At 45.2% G+C, this 5,740-nt stretch overlaps 1 pseudogene; it reads right to left on the bottom strand.

Annotated features, from left to right (window-relative positions):
* Window positions 1-654: 654 nt before the first annotated feature.
* On the bottom strand, window positions 655-1,678 carry LOC121453671 (annotated as a pseudogene).
* Window positions 1,679-5,740: the final 4,062 nt, after the last annotated feature.

Genomic DNA, 5,740 nt, shown 5'->3' with positions numbered 1-5,740 from the left:
GACCCGATGCTGTCAAGACTAGTTGCCTGCTTCACAGATGTTCAACTATACGAACCAAATGAAGCTTTGGCGTTTCTCCATCTTAGTAGCTCCCAGAGAAGACGAACACCCTGCAGAGTGCCCTGCCCCCATTTGTCCCCAAAGGCAGGGCAAAGCAGAGTAGTCCAGTGGACAACTTGGTCCCAAATTTAAGCAAGCATAAGAAATAAAGGGATAAAGAACTGGGATCGACGTCACAGTTTTCCACTTCTCCGAGGAGGGCTTCTGACAGTAGGCCTGAAGCTGTCATGACTTAAAGTCTTACGATGGAAAAGCAGGGGACAAGCAAACTCTATAGCAGCTCTTCTCCAGGCCTGAGGGGCGGACACAGAGAGAGGGGCATCAGCGAGGGGCCAGCAGGGTCCTGTGGAGGTTGATCTTCAGGCCATGACTGAGTATGAGGACCTAGTGAGGGGCCCGGATCTGGGAACAAGAAAGCCAGCACAGAACCTCCTCAGCAAGAGCCGTCCAAAGTTTATCGTCTTGTCCCAGATAGGTCAGCGGGCCAGAAGCAGGATGGGTGTGTCGTGGTGGCATTCACAAGGATACTCTCCTCCCTGCTCTACCCTGGCCCAGAAGAATGTGTGAAACCACAGCCTTTCTGTCCGCCATTGGCTACCAGTGTCTTGAGTCCACCAGCTCAGGTCGGAGGCTGAGTTTCTTGAGGCTCTCATAGCCCACCACGATGACAGTAGTAGAGGGTGTAGCTGAGATGATTCGAGCAGAGAGGCCCTTCATGAGGCCCTAAGGCCCCTCTTCTGCCATCAGCTGTGTGAAGGTCAGGATGATGGAGCTCTTGCCTTCAACCTGCATAGAAGTGATAAAAGGGCCACCACACAGCACTGTTTGGGATGTACGTTAGCAGTGAGGCCACATAGCCTCGGTAGAAGCCTCGAAGCCCATCAGCCCGCAGGATCTGTCTGATGATGTCCTTAGTTTGGCCAAAGGCAATGAGCCCTTGTCCCTCTAGGTTCCCAGGAACTTGGAAGCGACCCATTCTCTCGCCCTTGCGCGGCATCATCAGGTGCTGGGAGACCACTTCTATGGGCACTGTGATGCTCTGGGCCACGAGGGAGGCCGAGCAGCCGGCTACCAGTCATTTCACTGTGTTACTCTGGCTGTAGTCGGCTACAAATTTCCGGGTGAGCTCATAAGTGGTGACATAGCATTGGCCAGAGATGAGCATGAAGGTGTTGACCAGGAAGCCCCGGTAGAGGCCAGCCACTCCCTCTGTTCGCAAGATCTTGACAAAGGCATCAAAGGTCCCATGGTAGAGGCTCTTGCCCTTCTGAACCTGCAGCCGGGTGCGAATGAGGGTGAACGGGTACACGCTAACGCGGATCATCATCGTCATTGCCACACCAAACACATAGAACTTCTTCTTGTCCAGGTGTTCCCACTCGATGATCTGGATGTTCCGCTTGTCCTCCATTGTGCCCAGAGACCTTCGGTCCGGCTCTTGCACAGCCAGTTCGGGGTCCCTGGGTATGCTCCTCGCCATGCTTCGCTAGTTGTCAGATTCTCATGCTCCTATGCCAGAAAGCCTCGCCGAACTTGCCTTTCGTAGCCAAAATTGCAGGGCGGCCTCCCATGGCGATGTAGCCCCGCAGAGCAGACGTCCGCTGCCTCCTCGACAAATCGGTCCTGAAAGCACCCAAGCACCGTTGTCGCTTACCTTCTCAGACCCCGGCGGTTCGGCCGCGTCTGAGAACTCCAGTCTTGGACTCCTAGACTGCGGTCCCCGCACTCCCCTCCATTCCCAGAGACAGGCAAACTCGGTTCGCATCTTCCTCCATTTCGACAGGGATCTTCCAGGACTGTTTTAAGGAAGACCAAACTTCACCTTCAGAGTGAAGATCTAGAGTAAAGAGCAACAGTAGGCTGGTTTTGAAGATACAGACAGAAGCAGAAAGTGTCCTTGGTAAATTCAATCAGAGCTCATGGGAATCTATAGCAGGACAATAGTGGACGTCATTACATGTCTTTCTTAACCTCAGGCGACACCTTCTGTCACCCACTTAGAACTCACTTGAAATCCTTTCATGTGTTTTTCTTGTGAGCATTGACTTCCTATCTTGAAGTTTTCTTTTTCTCACACTCCGAGGACTTTTATGCCTATATTTCTGCAAATCACATCTCTAGCACCTTCCTCTGTATCCAGTTGCTCCCAGGGTCTAACTTCTGCCCAGAGAGACAGTAAACTTTATTCTGGAAACTGCCAATCAGTGAATGTTTCCTTATGATTGGTGTTCTATGTAAGGTTACCTGCTTACTCTTTGATCAAAAGAGCACAAAAACCAAAAATGGCCCCATGGAGAAGGGGTCTGCCCTTGTCTTTTTGGAGCATCCCCCGACTTTAGCTCCCCTGAACATTTCAGAGAGGAAAGCCAACTGCCCATTGGGTCAGCTTTTCTTTCACTTTCCCAATGGGGATGGTATCTCTGAGCTGTGGTTTTCACACATGCCCAGCGTGCTGCCAGCAGGGATCAAAGAGAGAGTCAAAAGAGGCAGAAAGAGCAAAAATCCAATTCTGATGCCTTTGCAGCTGGCAGTCACTTAGCATTTCATCTCCATGTGTTTCCCAGGGTGCAAGCCGGTGCTGTAGGCATTGAAAGCTTGACCCTTCCCTGCCTGTTGTCTTACTTCCCTCTGGAGCATGTAGAGCTGCACACGGTCCGTCAAAGAGACACACGTGGGTGACAGGGAGCATGGCAATCAACTCTGTACCCTAGCCAAATTGTTTTCAATTATTTCAGACTCCAAATTGCCTTCTCTCTGTCCCTTTGCTGTCCTCACCTTGTCTTGCCCCTTCAGCAATTCCCGTTTCCATTCCAGCCTGATGAAGTTGAAATACCACACCAAAAAAAAAAAAAAAAAAAAAAAAAAAAATCATTCATTCTAAAGTAAGCCCTATCTATTTTTTTTTCTTGAAATATCAAAGAATTCAGTGTGCTCTCAGAAGCACTGCATATCAAGAGTCCGGGTTCTGTGGTCCTCATTTGAACTTTCTGAGGTTCCTGCAACACAGGCTTCAAGTTCAGTCAGTTTGATGTGATGTCTTTGAGTTTGGCGTTTAAGGAGCTATGAAATAAACATCAATACAATGCCGGCTCTTGTTTCATTTGAACTACTTAGCCCTCTAGGGCAGATTCTGGCAAATCTAGAAATTCAAGTTTCACTGATAACTGAACTTTAAAGGATTTGAGGTTATGGATTAAGGGAGTGTGAGTTGCAAAAACTGCTTCTAACTCAAAATAAACAGCAGTGCTTAAAGGCTGCTCATCAGCCTTGCCTCAGCCATTCCTGGTTACAAGTTGGCCCCACTGGAAGTCACTCGACAGCCTGTCCCTATTTTTTCCAGAATTACAAGTTGCCATGGTGACAGTGGCTTCTGGAAATGAACTTCATAATTGCTGCATATTGCATATAAACAGCTGGATTCCCTCTTTCAATTTCACTGTGAAACAATGAAGGACCTAGAAAATAGCCTTGCACTCGAATCATTGACATATTAAAGACCATTATCCCAGGAGCAAAGCATCATGGCAGAGGAAGCCTTGAAGAAACAGGAAGCATATCCAGTGACGCTTTAGACACAGAAGAATGTAAAACATGTATATGTAGTTTCACATATACAGAACTAAAATACATGAAAACTAAACATATCCTTCTTTTAAAGATCCATCAATAGAAAGCCCGTTCTACTGGTTATGAAGCAGAAACACACAGGCTGAGTGTTACCTTCAGAAGGCCCAATGAACAGGCACATATAAGGTGTGGCATACAGAGCAACTTGGTGTTGTGGGCACTGCTTCTGCTGGAGTACAAAGATTGGACTCAAATTCTGATTCTGTAAGGAGCCAGTAATGTGTCCTCTAAGTGTCAACTATTTTGGGACTCATTCCACTGTTTATGCGTTAAGGAGTTCTTTAGAAAAGTCTTTCATTCATGTTCAATAGAGTTTTCTGTCTACATTAATCATAGTTACTTAGAAGCCACAACTAATGGCAAGGTATACTCTGAACACCTACAGAACAAGTCCTTCATAGACTTTTTAGATTTCCACATTCCATTCCACTTCAGAAAATACAATGAATCTGATTGTTCATGTAAAATTACTGAGAGGAAGGCGAGAGGTAAGTGGTAGCAAACAGCCTGCAAAAGACGTTTTCAAGATTATTAATTTTAGAAAGCAGCATGGAGTCTCAGACAAATGGTTGAGGAGAAAGGATTGCTCCAAAGAGGAAGAAAACTTGAAGTAAGAACATGTTTGGTGGATTTCCAGGAGACTCATGCCGCAGTGAGAGCTCGGGTGGTAGAAAGAAGAAAGCAGGAAGGCGCATGAACGTAACAAGTTCCACCTCACATCAAGAGTGATTCTTCTGCATTTCTTATTCACCTGTGAAGGTTTTTCTACCCTATTAAAATATCTCAAAATATCCCCAAGAACAGTTACACACTGAACGACAATGGTGCTAAGGGAATAATTAAAAAATGAGAGAGAGCATTTGACTATACAGATGTTTTAATAGAGGCTAATGCTTACCCTCCTTGGAGCTTGCTCGGGCAACATCCTGCTTCTGCATGTGAAACTGTGGAGGTCAACCTCCTTGCTCTTCAGGACTGATCTGCCTGAGCTCTCTTGGCACAGGGAAGTTTGCTCTTGCACAAGGTGAGTCTGCTGTGAAATACAGCGTGTAATAAGAAGGCTGCACTCTCCTCCTCATGACCAGAGTTTGTTTTCAGGCAAGAATTGTTTTCTAGAAGTCTTGAAGAGATGATTTAATACTGCTCTGAGTGCACTCATTTTAAGAATGAACAATATTTTTCAAAAATAACCAAATGGAGCTGAAGCTGTAGCTGGGCTTTTAGAGTACCTGCTTAGTATGCATAAAGCCTTATGTTCAGTCCAGAACCACATTAAAAAACAGATATGATGGCACACAGGACTATAATCATCCAAATATGGGGTATACTTCTAGGGGAACAACTGGGTTCCTTAAAGAATTCAGTGTTCCAAAGCTCTTTATTGACTTTTGATATGCTTCATAATTTTAGATTTAAACTTGGATACAAGTTACTAATTTGTCAAAAGTTTAGATTGAGAATCTATCGAATGTTAGGATTTTTCTGTCATATATATGCATGCATGTGAGTGGGGGGGTGTTGCTTGTGTGTGAAGGCTAGAGATCAATGTCGTGTGTTTTCCATATTTTTTGAAAGAGTTTCTCATTGAATCTGGAGCTTACCAATTCATTTAGACTGACCGGTCAGAGCGTTCCTAGGATTTTCCTGTGTCACCCTCTGCTGGGATTTCGGGTATTTATTGTTGTAGTTGGTTTGAGAATTTTTACAAACAATAAATTTATTTTCTTAAAATGTCTTTTATCAGCAACATAAAATACATTAAACCAAAATCAGATACATCTCAAAGATGAATGATTTGCTAACAGTGGAAACGTTAGCTTCCGCTCGACGGTGTGTGACAGTAAGCTGATGAACTCTCTGAGTTTTGATTTCTGTTTATATATAGGAAGTTTCTGAGGCTTCTGGAGAAAATTACCTCCTAGAGATATTCAAATGAGTTTCTATGATCTCTATTTTCAAAGTCCAACCAAGGACAGAAGGATCTATGGGTAAAGAGCTGGGACTGGGAGATGCATCAGTTAGTAAAGTGATTCACAAATCTAGGAGCCCTAGT

The sequence above is a fragment of the Microtus oregoni genome, unplaced genomic scaffold (genome assembly GCF_018167655.1).
Source record: "Microtus oregoni isolate MIOR12 unplaced genomic scaffold, Mior012 000011F_ref0000422, whole genome shotgun sequence".
NCBI classification, from domain to species: domain Eukaryota; kingdom Metazoa; phylum Chordata; class Mammalia; order Rodentia; family Cricetidae; genus Microtus; species Microtus oregoni.
The sequence above is the reverse complement of the archived record's forward strand: the minus strand, read 5'-3'. Positions and strand labels throughout refer to the sequence as shown.